Source organism: Cibotium barometz, chromosome 52 (assembly GCF_041138505.1).
Source record: "Cibotium barometz isolate CiBa-2024 chromosome 52, ASM4113850v1, whole genome shotgun sequence".
In the NCBI taxonomy this organism is placed as follows: domain Eukaryota; kingdom Viridiplantae; phylum Streptophyta; class Polypodiopsida; order Cyatheales; family Cibotiaceae; genus Cibotium; species Cibotium barometz.
This window is the reverse complement of record NC_141097.1, coordinates 22882852-22899848: the sequence shown is the minus strand read 5'-3', so window position 1 is coordinate 22899848 and position 16997 is coordinate 22882852. Positions and strand designations below refer to the sequence as shown.

At 37.5% G+C, this 16997-nt stretch overlaps 1 pseudogene; it reads left to right on the top strand.

The window, feature by feature from the left end:
• Window positions 1-268: 268 nt before the first annotated feature.
• Window positions 269-16738, top strand: LOC147608965 (FACT complex subunit SPT16-like; annotated as a pseudogene).
• Window positions 16739-16997: the final 259 nt, after the last annotated feature.

Genomic DNA, 16997 nt, shown 5'->3' with positions numbered 1-16997 from the left:
ACATAAGCCCTACAATGTGGCACTTTGGTGATGATGTCAGCCCTAAAAGTGTCACAACGGCACATTTCGGTGATGTCAGCCCTTCACTTCTATCGTACGTGTATGACGTCAGCCTTAATAATACTTATATATAGTCGTGCCTTGTTTAAATTTTAATTTTTTTATTTCGGTCCTCCTTTGCCCCTTCGTCCACACGCGCTTTCAATTGAACGTCAGTTCACTGTGCAATAAGAGAATTTGTTTCTAGTCTTTTCTTCATCCTCGCCCCATGGATTGGCTTCCTTCCCCCTTCACTCGCGCCTATAGTTCACCGTGCGATAGGCAATTCCGCTTCTTGTTAGTTGTTCGTCCTCGCACCGTGGCCAGCATCATGGAGCAGGTGGTTCACTTCTATGATCCTTTGGAAGATGTAGAGACACTTGAAGAGGTAACAGATGAGCCTAGTGCTAATGAAAACCTATTTGATTTATTAAGGAGAGCTAGGCACGATGAACTTCTTCCAGATGTTCAATGTGCCCTTTAATTTAGAACAAATTGTTAAGGACATGGCATGCTCTATGTTAGGGAAAGAGTGGGAGGCATATAGTAAATTTGTTAGTACAGAAATTATAAATGAGGGATCATCACAATATGTTCACATGTCTAGCTTTTCCCTATCCTCATATGAAAAGAAGAGCATGTCAGGTAGATGGGATGCCTATTCAGAAGATAAGAGGATAAAGATTTGTCTTGAACACTGCCCTTTGCACAAGAAAAAGTGCAAAGTTCTTGAGCACTACATTAGGACTTGTTTGGGGTCTTCTTGGGCCCTTTAATTTTCCCCAAGCCTAATGACAGTCATTAAGGAGTGGTGCAATGGGAGAAGGCCATGTGGAGAAAAATGTTGGGTTTCCCTGCCCCTAAGTTGTAGGGGTCAAACTTGAATCATACCATTTTTTTTAAAGAAATTGGGCTGAAAAATGCAAAATCTTTCAATAAAATCAAATTTTCCACCTTTTTTTTAATAAAGACAGCTCAAACTGGCATAAATGACCCCACCTCAAAAAGTGGGCTAGGGCCAAAAACGCCCCCCCATCATTATCCCTCATTTAAAGCTACTTTTCCCTCTCCCCACTCCCTCTTCCTCTCTCTAAAACTAGCAATTCGGTTTTGAGTCTCTCTCTAACTAAAAGAGTCTTTTTTTGGCCTCCTCCCTCCCCATTCTACCTTCCCCTTCCCTCCTAAAGTTAGATCTATCTTTCTGTGCCTTCTTTTGGACGTTCAAGAGGGAAAGCGGACTTGAAAATGAAATTTTTTACTACAATGAAATTTGAGATGGGTTTTTGGGGGGGGAAAAGTGAGTTTTGGGGGAATCTTAAAATTTTCAAAATTTTAAGGATTTTTTGAGCTACGAAAATGGTGGGACCATACCTACCCTAAACCGCTTACTTTTTTAAAGGGACAAGTGTAATTATTAGTACTGAAAGCCTAGTCCCCCTCCCTATAGCCTAGTCCCCTTCCCTATAGCCTAGTCTCCCTCCCTATATTCAAAGGAGACCAAATGTGCACAATCCTCTATTCCTATTGGTCTGTTGCTAATTACTTTCACTAGCAAAAGGCCCAAAATATGTTCAAATTTCCCCTAATGGGTTTATCATGGTGCAACAACAAAGTCTTCTACAACAACAAACACCTGCACAAAAATCTTCATTCTTGACAAGTAGTTACAAAGTCTTTCACCAAGATCAAGAGAAAAAGGATAAGCAATAACTTCACAAGCTTCAAATTAAACTTGTGTAATGAAAACTGGTGTAAGAAATTACTTTGGTATATTCAAAATAGCTGTATTTAAAACTGGTGTAAGGAATGATTCACAAGCTTCAAATTAAACAAGTGATGTATTCAAAACTAGTGTAAGCAATGACTTCTCGAGCTTCAAATTAAACAGGTGTATTCAAAATTGGCTCTTCATACATCTCTCTTTTGCAATTCTATACTACAATTGTTCCCTTGAAGAGAATAATTACATTGCACTTGACTGGTTTGCCTTTCTTAGTAGCTTCCAAGATGAATATTAATGCTAGCATATTTTCTTCTAAATTATCCTAGTCTTACGATTCTGTATCTAAATATAAAGAATTCCAAAGGAGTATGCCAAGTCCTCCATTTTACATTTATTAAACCATCCTTAGCTATATTCTAGCTCTCTAAGTAATGTGTGAAGCTTAACCAATCTTATCCCTGATTTCATAATTGCTTGTTCAGCTATTTCCTTGTTAACTTATGCTTGTTCCTTAAAGAACATCTTACTCATTATTACTATTGCCATGCAGATCATCCCAAGCCTTGCATTGCTGTCCTCCTATGACCTCAAATATTCTTCAAACCACATCTTCCGAGGATGGAATCTCCTTCAGGAAGAGGGGCATGTTAAGTACTGTCATAGACTTCTATGACACCGCGGTCAGCTCACCACATATTTGACATTCATTGGCCTAGGTACTAGAGAATTCATATTTATCTTGTAATGGATTATTTTATATGTTTGATTGCTTCTTGTATATGAAAGGCACACCATGGGATAATAAGTTGAGAGTTACTAGCTAGGATAAGGTGTTTGCACTAGTGTAGGTAGTCTTGTATGCCTAGGAACACATTTTTAACATTGGTCGGCCAAGTGTGAACACTATGAGCCAAGTAAGGTCAAATTGTAACTCTAAATCCTCATTCTTGTATGCACTCTTGTATGCTCTCAAGTAAAGATAGTGCTCTATTCTTCTCTCAAACCTTGCCTATCTCTTCCCTTCAATGCTTGTGTGAGTGTGTGTGTGTGTGAGGGAGGGAGTGAGAGAGTGGTGGCTACACTTGAAGTGTGGTGGTGGCGGCTTTGTTGAGCTACTTCGGCATGCCTCCATTAACATAGCTACCATGAGGAATCCCCGATTCAAGCAAACTAGATAGAGGTAAGTGAGAGTTGCCTCACTAATGCATTGCATGTTTCCCATGGCATATTGGGTTCGGGTTGGAGTTTAGGCTCCCAGATGTATGAGAGAAGAGTCCCATTGAGTGGCTGAAAGGCCCAACAAGGTTCAAGTTAATATTCTCAAGAAGGCATGTAAAATCAACCATATGCACCATAGGCATGTATGAGGATTCCATAGCTTGGAAATCTTCAAGAATTTTCTAGAAAGTAGTAAGAAGCTACAAAGATTTCATTCTTGATCAAACATGATCCACTACTTGTCCATAAAAGAAAGACCCATTTAAAAAAATCAAGCTTGGCAATACCTCCCGAGACTCTCATTTGATCATGTATATAAAGCCTCTAATAGCTAGGAAAGGTGAAGCCCCATGGTTATGGTCATGTACCAAGCTCTAAGAATAGGGTTTTATCAAATATTGTGTAAAATCGTGAAAATCATATGAAGGAGCTTCAAATTCTTGAGAGAAATTCCAAAGGCATCTACTCCAATAACAGTAATAGCGCTAAATCAACTTGTCAAACCTTGCCTAGTGCAAGATTCAATGCTTCAATGCACTACTCAAAGGCAGCATCACAACCCTTGTACAATCAATCCTTGCATTATAACCCTTGTACAATCAATCCTTGCATTATAACCCTTGTACAACCAGTCCTTACATAGTGTCGGCTTCAATACAATGCTCAAAGGCACCATTACAACCCTTACATAGTGCTGGCTTCAATGTGTTGCTCAAAGGCACCATTACAACCCTTACATAGTGTTGGCTTCAATGCTTCAATGTGTTGCTCAAAGGCACCATCACAACCCTAATACAACCAATCCTTACATCATAACTCTTGTACAACCAGTCCTTGCATAGTGCTAGCTTTAATGCACTATTGCTCAAAGGCACCATCACAACTAGACATACGTACATTTGGATCACTGCCAAGTGTCCTAAAAATAGCCCTGGTTCTCCTTACACCAGGAGTAACCACAAACGGAATGCCAATCTCCTCATCAAGGCTTTGCTCTGAGAGCCACTATAGTCATCATCCACATTTGAGTGACCTATTGTGACAGATCATGCACAAAAGCTTGATCTACCTTTTCCTTCACTTTATTGATACATGTCGACCTAAATTTGTTCTCAACTTGCTGACAGATCATGTGAAAAAGGTTGATCTACCTTTTTCTTCACTTTGCGTGTACCTACATCTGTTCTCAACCTACCTAACCGTGGGCTAACATTGGATCCATAGCTAGAGGACTCTCCATGTCCACTAAAGCACCTGTGATTGTTGCTCTACATGTGGTGCATCATCAGCACTTCTTACACCTACATCTTTTGTTGCCTTCACTGCTGCTGGTGCGCATACAAGCTACTTATCTCGTTAAAGACAACATCTCTACTTACTCGCATCTCAGGAGTGGTAGGGTTATAACATCTGTAACCTTTCTGCTTAATAGAATAACCAATAAAGATTCATTTCTCTGTCTTTAGATATAACTTTTTTCTTACTTCATCAAGAACATACACATTCTTACTTCATAAGGAACATACACATATGAAATACACCCAAATACTTTCTAGTGAGACACATCCAGTCTTATGATTGTAAACTTCTATTCAAGTGTCATACCACCATGAACAACTGGCAGCGGGTGTTCTATTCAGAATGTACATAGCAGATGCTACTACATCTGCCCAAAAATAATATGGCATATCAAGGCACGTGCCACTTCTACAATGTGCATGTTTTTTCTTTCTACAACACCATTCTTTTGCAGAGAGTGTACTTGCATGTAAACTGTCTCTTAATTCCTTGCTTTCTCAGGAAATCGCTGAACTCATTGGAGAAATATTCTCCCTCACCATCTGATCTAAGGCATTTTATTTGGATGCCTTTTTCCTTCTCAACCAAGGCTTTAAATCTCTGAAATTGAGCAAACACCTCAAGTTAACCCACACTTTCCTAGTGTGGTCATCATCAATGTAACATAATACCCTGCAACCTCCAAGTTGTTGGGGCCTACATATACTTCACTTTATCTATTGTATATTCACATGACCATTGTGCTCGTGCTATATGTTAATATCTGCGATGACACGTGTTCCATGCACACAAACATGGCTACCTTCAACACTTAGGCACACATCCAAAGTAAACATCGTGCCATTTCTATTACCCTTTGCAAAACCAAGCGACATCGATTTTTGAAGTCTTCCACAAAACATCCTTGAGGATTAAACCTCACTTGCAAACCCTGCTTAACCATCTATCCAATGCAAACTAGGTTCTTTGTAATATTTGGAACATGAAGTACATCTACCAAGTACTTCATTTTACCATCCTGCATAGACAATGGCACTTTATTAACATGCGCAACGGGATGCGTAGTATCATCACTTGTTTTTACATACCATGGTTTTTGCATTTTCTACATGTTTCTAAACAAATCAGCATGTTTTTAAACTAATTAGCATGACTAGTAATGTGGTTAGAGGCACCAGAATCCACATACCATATATCTTAAGATCCTGACACATCCCTTGTTGTGGAACTCAGCATGTGTTGCATCACAAACAGCTGCTCACTTTTGTCAACACCACCTTGTTTATTACTAGATGATGGATAGTTACCTTGTTGTAGATTTCCACTTTTAATGTCATTCTGCTTTTTATAGGAGTCCTTTGCCATATGCCATGGTTGGCCAACAGTAATATCACTATTTGCACTCTAATTTCTTTGCCAACCATCTCGGCCTCTTTGGCTGCCTTGCCTCTAGATTGGCCTCTTCTACGTGTGTATGATTGCTACTGGTGGCTACTCTGCTTGCGAATCATTGGATTGTTGTTGTCTAGAATTCTAATTTCCTTGTCGGCCACCACCTTGGCCTCGACCATGACCTCTACCTCTACATCTACTTGAATTAGAGTAGAAGGCCTATTCTGATGTGTTCTTGCTTTGTGAAGAAGAGTCCTAACCTAGAGACTTTTCTTCTATGATCAACATAGACGCCAAATCTTGAAAGTTGGGAATATTCTCTGTGAGGTCTTGAATGGCTTGTACTCTTTACCAAGCCCATTCAAACAGACACTCACCAAATCATCATCCTCAACCGATACATTATAGACCCCCAGGCATTTAACAATGCCCTTAATATTGAAAGCATACTCATTGATAGAGATTCTTTCTTTTCCATTGTATGTAGCTCTTATTTTAGTTGTAGTTTCCTTGCCTTTGTATTAGTTTGAAACATTTTCACACCAAGTTCTGCCATGCAACTGGAATGTTGCCTATATGTGTCCTATCATTGTGTCTGTGTGACACTTATCAAAAGCCAATACATGACTTTCCTTGCAACCTGATTCTAATCGTTGAATGCCTTTATATCTCCTAGAGTGGCATTCTCTTCAAGAAACTCTAGAGGCTTCTCATTGTCTCCTTTGACATAGTCCCAAAATCCTTTACCCATCAAAAAATTAGTTATTTTTGTTCTTGTCTAGCTTCTCACACTAACAATATAATTGAGTCCTTGAGACCATTTCTGTATGTAACCTATAACACAACAATATCTTCAGCACAACCTATAGGTTACTAAATCTGACCAGAGTACATGTACATACACCCAATATCAATAATATATGTGCAAACACTATCTGCACAGTCTCCAACAAAACTTCCTGAAACTGTTGAAAATACCTTGCCGTCAGAATGGAGACCAAGACGTGCTCGAAACGTAATTTTGTCCGTGAAAGAGAAGTAAAAACTAAAGAGAAGAGGTGGAGAGAATCAGGCAAGAGGTGGAGATATTCTGGGAGTGAATCATGGAGAAATCAATGAGATTTGATGCTTGATGTAAACTCTATAAATTGAGACATAGCCCTAATGAGAATTTGCTAGTTTTTGAGTATCCATGCCTACATTAATCTATTTGTTAATTACCCACTAATTACGTCTTAATTATTTACTAATCACTTTGTTAATGATGTTGATTCTAGTGTTTGATCCACCATAGCTCATCATTATGCTCAAATTTCAACATGGTATCAAAGCCATGCCTAGAATCCATCATATTTATGAGCCCATTATCTAATTAATTAGGATTAGTAGAAAATTAAGAAATAATCAAAATTTTAGTTATTTTTCACTTCACCCCTTCACCCCCAGCCAGTGGAGGAGTCCATTCACCTTGCACACTCACAATTAGGGCAAGCCCTTCTAGCACAAGCTAGCCATCTCAAGGCTCTTCAAGCCTATCAAAACGACGCAGCAAACCGCCCACGCTAGCTCACATTTTTCGCAGATTTGCAGGCACCGATTTTCTGAGAGAAATTTGAGATATTCTCTTCCACAAGTCAAATCAGTCTAATTCCTCTTAGCCTCGGGGGTTTTCAAGCATGCTCTACAAGCTGGTGAAGACAAAATTCAGTTTCATCAAGTCTACAGTGAGATCCAAGCTCTTCATCAAATCTACAGGTGACTTTGGCAAAACAGAGATTAAGCTTTCAATATTTGGTCAAATCTTGTGTTTCTTGGCTTAATCCTCTACTAGACTCATTGCTATTGATGCCTTTGAAAGCATTTGAGCTCATTTGAAGTGGAAGGCACCAGATCTGGACTCCCCGCTATTTTTTACACACAAAACAAAGCATTAATTTGCTAATCAGTGATTAATCAATGCTAATCACTATATTTTGGTGCAATTGAGGGTTCAAATTAACCATTAGGTATCTGATACAGATCTCTATAACTTCATATTGCAATTCGGAGTTGGTTTGGTACTCCAACCATCCCGTACAAATTGGTTACCCTTGATTTAGTGTAATTTCTGGTGATTTTATGCTGATAAATTTGTTGTAATCATCTATTAAACACCAGATTGAGTTGTAAAAGGGTAGACACTGCCCTTGAATCTTGAAATTGGATCAAGAGGTAAGACCCCCTTCACATCACCATGAGTTCAGCACAGGAAATAGCCAAATTTAATGGGGAGCAGTTTTATACATGGCAGACAAAAACCATGTATTTGTTGATGAGGAAAAATCTGTGGGGATTAGTTGAAGGGAGAGATGAATGCCCAGAGAGAGGGAAAAATGAGTGGAAGAGCAGGAATGAAAAAGCATTGGGACTTATTGCACTCAGTTTAAATGATGAAATCATTCATCACATCACAGGGATACAATGGGCAAAAGATGCATGGGATGAACTCAATAAATTATTTGGTACACAAGCAAAAAATTCAAAGATAAATCTGTTAATGCAATTCTACAAATTGGACATGAAGGAAAGTGAACCTTTAATCACACACTTGAACAAATATAAAAGCATTAGCAGCTATTGGCAAAAAGGTAGAAGATGATAAAGCATTAGCTGTACTTCTGAAGAGTGTGGACAAAGGTGATTATGAAAACATTGTAGCAACACTAAAGAATGTACCGAAGCTACAAGAGATAGAAGCAGCTCTACTAGAGCAAGAGAGCAGAGGCAAAGAGAAGAAAGGGCTCGACTCAATAGCAGGAGAGAAAAAAGCATTCTTCACCCGAGGAGGATTCTCTCGAGGAGGACGAGGACGAGGAAGAGGTAGAGAAGGAGGAAGGACCTTCACTTGCCACAAATGTGGAAAGCCAGGACACATGGCGAGAGACTGCTACAGCAAACCTAGTGGAGAAGGAAAACGACATCGGCAAACTTCATGGAGGCTCCAAAGGAAGTGGAGTCGGATCATCTTTTCTGAGAGAGAGAGAGAGAGAGAGAGAGAGACCCACAACCCAATGTAACCTGCCCCAACAAAGTAAAACCACCTCTGAGGAGCCACCGATGATGTAGGCCAAGTGGTAGATGTATGTGTGAGCACTTTAGTCAAGGTCGCAGGCACTTATAGTAGCCTTGGACACATAGAGAGAGAGAGTGTCAAGGACTATGCAGTTTAGGGACTTGAGGCACTGGTCGCGGGCTATCAAGTAAGAGGGAAACTTGGTATAGGGTCCAGGTGTGCTAGGATTATTCACTTGAGGGGAGGTGTTGAAATATATAAGTGAATAGGGTGTGTGCGGGAACAAGCCCTTGGTTAGAGGCTATAAAAGAGGAGATGTAATTGTGAAAGAACCTGTGAAAAGGTGAGAAGAATCTACTGGGAGAGAATAAAGGATAGCATGAGAGAATTTAGGAGTGTGGAGTTATTCTGGGAGATATTCAGGGAAAAGAGAAGAGGTGGAGAGAATCAGGCAAGAGGTGGAGATATTCTGGGAGTGAATCATGGAGAAATCAATGGGATTTGATGCGCTTGATGTAAACTCTATAAATTGAGGCATAGCCCTAATGAGAATTTGCTGGTTTTTGAGTATACATGCCTACATTAATCTATTTGTTAATTACTCACTAATTATGTCTTAATTATTTACTAATCACTTTGTTAATGATGTTGATTCTAGTGTTTGATCCACCATAGCTCATCATTATGCTCAAATTTCAACAGTTAAAAGTGCTTAGTTGTTGCTACTACAAGTAAAGATATTTGATAGCTTGTCATAGATTATGAGCAAGAAGTTGGACAATAATAATTTCCAAGGAACATGGAAATTCAAGATGACCGATTTCCTTGTAGGAAAATGATATTGGGAGTTTATCACACAATCTTGTAGTTCAACAGATGGGATGTAATGAGTTTATATTCTTATTTTTTAGGCCATGTTGATGATGAGGATGGAGCAATGAAGAAAAGAAAGGATCTTTAATTTAACAGATGGAATATAATGAGTTTATATCATTATTTAGACCACATCACAAGTTTCATCAAGCATAAGGAAGCATCAACTCTTTGCCAAAAAGAGCAAATGCACTTTCTCTGCCGACCACGTTGAATACTTGGGCTTTCTGGTATATCCAAAGATAGAATTTCTCTAGATTTCGTAAAAGTCCAAGCAGTCATAGATTGGCCAAAACCGAAGACGGTGAAAGAAGTCAGAGGATTCTTGGGATTGACTGGTTGGTATAGAATTTTTATACCAAAGTATGCTCTCATAGCTTCCCCCCTGACTAGCCTTCTCAAAAAGAATACCCCATTTCAGTGGTCTGCCAGGTGCCAGAGTGCTTTTGATAGTAACCAGTCCCGTTCTGAAGCTGCCAGATTTCTCTCTACCCTTTGAGGTAGTAACTGATGCCAGTGGTTTTGCCTTGGGAGGTGCACTTATGCAGGAAGGTCATGCAGTGACCTATGAATCCCGAAAGCTCAGAACACATGAGAGGAATTATGCTGTCCACCATGACCTGGAATTACTTTCAGTAGTCTATGCCTTAAAGTTGTGGAGACATTACCTAGTGGGAAAAAGATTCACTTTGATGATAGATCATCAGAGCTTAAAGTGGATCTTTACTCAGAAGGACCTCAACATGTGCCAAAGAAGGTGGATGCAGACCCTGCAAGAATTTGATTTTGAAATCAAGTACCGCCCAGGCAAAGAAAATGTGGTAGCAGATGCCTCCTTGCTTGCAATTACTGTGATATCAAGTCCTTTGATTATTGAAGCAAGAGAGAAGATCATGCAGGATAGATTCTTTGGCCCTATTGCTACCCTACTTTTGCAGGAAAGCAAAACTCCACAGGAGTTGAACAGAGTTCAAGGGTACAACTTGGATGATGGCATTATGTATTATAATCGCAGGCTATGCATTCCCAATGATGAGGGAACCAAGGGTCAAATTCTGAATGAAGCCCATGATAGCCTTATAGCAAGACATCCAGGTTCCATCAAAACCTACATGTCTATAAAGAAAAGCTTCTTTTGGCCTGGTTTGAAAAAGGATGTACTGAATCATGACGTCAATGTCTAACATGCCAGAAAGTCAAAGCTGAAAGAGTAAAAATGCCTGGGAAGTTACATCCATTGGACATCCCCCAGATGAAGTGGGAATGTATCAGTATGGATTTTATTATTGGATTACCTTTAGTGCAATCAGGTTACAACTCCATTTTCGTGGTAGTTGACAAACTAACCAAAATTGCCCATCTGATTCCAGTAAAAGAAACCTACACTGCAGTGGATGTGGCTAGAGTGTTCCTCAAAGAAATCTTCAGATTGCATGGCCTACCCCCAAGAGAATAGTAAGTGATCGCGAGATCCCAAATTTACTTCAAGGTTCTGGACTGCATTCTTCAAAGCAGTGGGAACTTTCTTCAATCTCAGCACAGCTTATCACCCTGAGACTGATGGTCAAACTGAAAGGGTAAACCAAGTAATCGAAGATATACTTCGGTCATTCTGTGGGCAGGGAACCCAAGAAGTGGCTAAGCTATAGATCTACACCTAGTCAAGTTTGCCTACAATGCTTCTTATCACCGAAGTATCGGGATGAGCCCTTTTAAAGCTCTGTATGGACAAGATTGCTTAACTCCATTAACTTGGTCTGACCCATTGATTAGGGTCGAGATGTCCAGACATATGCTTGACGACATGGAGCAGCAAATGCAGGCAATTCGTAAAGATATAAAAGCTGCCCAGGATAGACAGAAGCAATATGCAGATAAGAAGAGAACAGACAGAGAATTCAAAGAAGCAGATATGGTCTTCATTCGAGTACGGCCCAAAAGAAGTTCTTTATCTTTTGGGAAGTACAAGAAGTTATCCCCCAGATATTGTGGGCCATATCTGATTACAAAGAAAGTAGGCGACTTAGCCTACGAGCTTCTTCTGCCTCCTTATCTCAAAGTTCATAATGTATTTCATGTAAGCCTTCTAAAGAAATATGTGCCAAGCCCAAATCATGTGCTTGATGATGAAATCCTAACCTCTTCAACCCAAGGGCAGATGGAACTCCAACCTGAAGAAATTCTTGATGTTCGAGAAAAGATTCTCAGGAACAGAATTCTCAGAGAATTATTAGTAAAATGGAAGTTCTATCCTTTTGAAGATGCCACCTGGGAGAATGAAGCCGATCTGTTTGCGGGATTACCCCCAGTTTGCGAGATGAGGACATCTCACGTTTTCAGAAATATAAAAGATCTTGTTTCTACCAGTTTTGGCCTAGAGAGAGAATATTCAGATTTTAAATATTTTTGGATGGAAAAAAATTCTCATCTTATTAAAATAAGTTCCCTTGAAACAGAAGTTCAAAAAGATTTCCAGAAGGTGCATTAGAAATTAAGTATAATCTATTCAAGAGGCATTATCCTGGGGGTGAAGATTTTTTTGAAATTTTAAATTAAGGTTCCTATGGACCAATAAGATTCATCCAAATGTAGGGAGGAGATAAATGAAGAAATAAAAGAAAAATCTCCCAAAAATGAGTAAATACTCAGATAAGATGAAGAGTTGACTAAGGACAAGATTAATAGTTAAAAAAGGGAGGTATTTAGAAGTAATGATGTATTTTTGACACCTCTGCATGGGGGAATTCCCCTCATGAAGGAGGCGCCTATTTCACATGCTTGAATGAGTTTTAAACTCCCAAATAATGAGATATTTTTATCTCTCCTCTCTCCTGTTTCAACCAGATCCAAAAAGTGAGCAAAACTGACCTAAAAATTGTCAAAAATTGACCAAACTGATCTGGAAAATTCTAGAATCAGTTGGCTTGGTTAGAAGCTCACTTTTTCCTATAAATAGAAGCCCTCCCCTTTGTTGAAACTTAATAGTGTTTTGCACTGTTACCCTGTCTCTCCCAAGTGCCAAAAACAGTGAATTGTATTCATAATTCATTAGTTTTTGACCTTCCTTCTTCTAGAAGCTTGGTGGCCACTCTTGTCTCAAACAAGAGTAGAACCCTCAAACCATCAAGCCAAAGGAAAGCTCTCAAATTATCAATGTAAGTTGGAAATTCTTCTCTTTTATATTCTTTTTATGGTTTTTTATGATTTTTATCTTCTCTACATTGCAAATGATATTATGCCTCATTGCAAAAGGCATTCCCCTCTCTTCTCTAGTAAATCCAACCATTCTTTATCCTAGGTGAATGATTAAAATCAAGTTTATTCATAATGTTTCTCTTAAATAAGTAGAAAAATGTTACTTTAGAATGATTTAAAGACTCTTGGTGCATTTCTAATTAATTTTAGAGACTTAAAAGTTGAAAAATGGTCAACCATACAAAGGAGGTTATGGCAAAAAATTTTAAAAATTTAGAAATAAATATTCTCTTTTATTATTCTAAAAGAGTAATCCTTATGGTTTCTATATTCTAAAGTGTCATTTTCATGCATAGAAGATGCATTTTGATTATTTGTATAAAAGAAATTTAGTTTTATTATAAAAGAATTACTTTCATTATTATTGATTTTTATGCATAAAAGTATGCATAAAAGATTATTTTTTTAAATAAAAGTGTTAGTTTTATCATATTTGATTCTTATGCATAAAAGTATGCATAAAAGATTTTTTTTATAAAAGTGTTACTTTTATCATATTTGATTTTCATGCATAAAAGTATGCATAAAAGATTTTTTTTAAATTATAAAAGAGTTACTTTTATCATATTTGATTTTTTTGCATAAAAGTATGCATAAAAGATTATTTTTTTATTATAAAAGTGTTACTTTTATCATATTTGCATAAAAGTATGCATAAAAGATTTTTTTAATTATAAAAGTGTTACTTTTATCATATTTGACTTTTATGCATAAAAGTATGCATAAAAGATTATTTTTTTATTATAAAAGTGTTACTTTTATCATATTTGATTTTCATGCATAGAAGTATGCATAAAAGATTATTTTTTTATTATAAAAGTGTTACTTTTATCATATTTGATTTTTATGCATAAAAGTATGCATAAAAGATTATTTTTTATTATAAAAGTGTTACTTTTATCATATTTGATTTTTATACATAAAAATATGCATAAATTTTTTTTTTAAATAAAAGTGTTACTTTTATCATATTTGATTTTTATGCATAAAAGTATGCATAAAAGATTATTATTTTTATTATAAAAGTGTTACTTTTATCATATTTGATTTTTATGCATAAAAGTATGCATAAAAAAAATTTATTATTATTATAAAAGTGTTACTTTTATCATATTTGATTTTCATGCATAGAAGTATGCATAAAAGATATTTTTTTATATTAAAAGTGTGATTTTCATCATAAATGGTTTTTATGGATAAATGGGTGCATAAAAGATTTTTTTTTAATATTAAAAGTGTGATTTTCATCATAAATGATTTTTATGCATAAACATATGCATAAAAGATATTTTTTTAATATTAAAAGTGTGATTTTTATCATAAATGATTTTTATGCATAAACATATGCATAAAAGATATTTTTTATATTAAAAGTGTGATTTTCATCATAAATGATTTTTATGCATAAATGGGTGCATAAAAGATTTTTTTAATTAAAAGAGTGATTTTCATCATAAATGATTTTTATGCATAAATGGGTGCATAAAAGAATTTTTTTATTAAAAGAGTGATTTTCATCATAAATGATTTATATGCATAAAAGAAATTCTTTCATGTTAAAAGAGTGATTTTCATTCATAAATGATTTTTATGATGATAAAAATGTGACTTTCATCAGAATTGGATTTTATGCATAATTAGATGCATATAGAACCTTTATAATTAAATAAGGGTTCTCTTTAATCTTCTGTTAATTTTTGTAAAAATTAGAAAAATGAATAGGTAGATATTATGTGAGAGGAAATTCTACCATTTCATATTCACTAAGATGGTAAGGAGAAAATTCAATTAAACTATCGAAGTCGGAGATCGAGATAAATGATTATTTTATTCCTCTTAAGAAATCCATGTTTTAGAAATCTGTAAGCAAATATTCATCGAACGAAATTTAGAAAAAGAGAAATTGAAATAGTACCTTTCAAGAAAGATAGTTTAGGAAGAACCTTTCCAGACCCAAACTCTGATTCAGACTATTGACCAAGACCTAATTCCTTCATCAATGACGATGTGATCAGTTCAGGAAAAATGCACTCAAAACACCCACCGAATCTGAAACTAGTTAAGAGTGAAGTGCCAGGACACCTAAGGAGGATCCCGGAGGGTTCTGACCAGGCGATGCACAGGCTCGCGGTGCCGAGGACACCCATGCGTATGTCGAGGAAGATATTGTATGACAGACCAACGTTATTGTAATCTATCACTGGATCTCGTTGTTGACTTGCTGGTCTCAACAGAGAGTCCAGAGTGATAGTGTTTTGTGAGAAACAAAGACTCAATGGAAATTTTGAAGTATGACATGTGTAACCAGTAAATTGTTTGTCAATGGATTGTTTTTTTTTATATTAAAGTTTTAAAGAGGAGTTTGTGCATATCTGTTTTCTAAAGCTAAAGTTAAGAAAGGCATTTCAATTATGGGTGGGTGAGTAGTTGTTTGGATCTACCGATTCCAGTGGCAGGGTGGTGGCTAACCCATGGGCCGGATGGGCTGGAATCAATGGAGTTTTAATAATCAAACTAAAAAATCTTAGAATTACGCTAGGATTCGAGTAGCTAGTTAATTCCCTGATAAATTTCTCAATTGAGTGGATCAACGGCTGTGCCTGATCTTGATTAGGAAAAAAGCGTTGAAATCACTCAGAATGATCAAATTATATCAGTGATAGTTTCCTTCTATCTGATTTATTCAGGTGAAGGATAGTTTAGAATTGATCTCGTTAGAAAAATTCGTTAAGAAAAATAAAAAAAGGTGGAATCGTCCCCGCTTTCCGGGCATGGGAAATTTTCTTGGTTTCGGTTTTCAGAGTGACCACCAGCCTAGTCTAGTGCCCAGACATTCGTGGGCGAGGCCCCGAGTGAGAAACCTTGCCCCGCGCAGGAGGGGGCTGCTTCCGCTCTGTCAGCTCTACTGGGAGTCCCGGTGCGCGGAGGGGGCAGAGGGATCCCACAAGGTAGATCAGAAGAACAAGTCAATTTTGTTGCCAGTTTATGGTTTAATGGATCCCTTTCACATAGCTACTATAAAGAGAGTTACCATCCAATAGGATGGAGGCCACTCCTTCATTCGAATGATTTTCAATGTGCCGGGTGCTGGTTATTCTGCCACCACACTGACTTGGCATCACAGAAGTTTCCCGGTGGAATTTACTGGAAGGAAGTTTCCTTCCGATCCAGTGATGTGAGACACACTAACCAAGTAGTCCAGCTGATTAAGACGTTGCGTCGCCAAGTTGCTTTGAGGGAATCAGAGAAGGTAGAGAGGGCCATGCTAGTGACAGAAGAAAAACTATAACTTATGAAATCAAAACCTATAAGACTATCAGATTTATGGATTAGGCCTGTCTTTGGAGGCAAGGGGCGCAAGTTGAGTGGTACATTAGAGGCACACACCAATGGTTTTAGGTATTCAACCATGAAAGCTGACGACGACGACGAGAAAGTTGATATTACGTACAGAGAAGGAAATGATTACCCTACTGCACTTTCACTTGCATAATTTTATCATGATTGTTGGGAACAAGAAGACCAAGGATGTGCAATTTTTTGTGGAGGTGATGGATGTGGTGCAGACCTTAGGTGGTGGAAGATGTAGCACTTATAACCCTAATGAGATCGAAGAAAAGCAGCAGAAGAAAGGGATAGAGGAAAAAAAATACAAAGTTCAAAATTTTTGTGAAGAGAGTTTCAGAGTTGTTACCTTAAAGCCGTTGCTAGCTCAACGTCTCTCTCTGCTGCAGTTGCGTAGGCCTTGCAAAATCTCGTCATGGATTTGGTTCCCCTTGTCTTCAATCATGGCACATGCTTTCAAGATACGTATGAACATTATTGCTTCTGGAAGGACGCCCTCACGCTGCATCTCTTCAAAGAAGCGAAGTGCTTGCTCTACATGACCTTCTTGAGCATGTGTCCTGCAATCACTCTGAATGAGTCAGCTAATTTACTACAGGACAAGCAAGGAATCCCGTGCCATAAGAGGCCAGCAAGTACTAAAACAACCTTTTTCATAGTAAGGTAATCAATCATTGAACTCTCACTCAATCTGAAATCTTGATTACAAAGAGAACTTATGAATAAAACTAATTTTATGCTTTACAAAAGTTGTGTGCTTCAGCTTCACCTTGAGGCTTACAAAAAGGTTTTGTAGCTGCA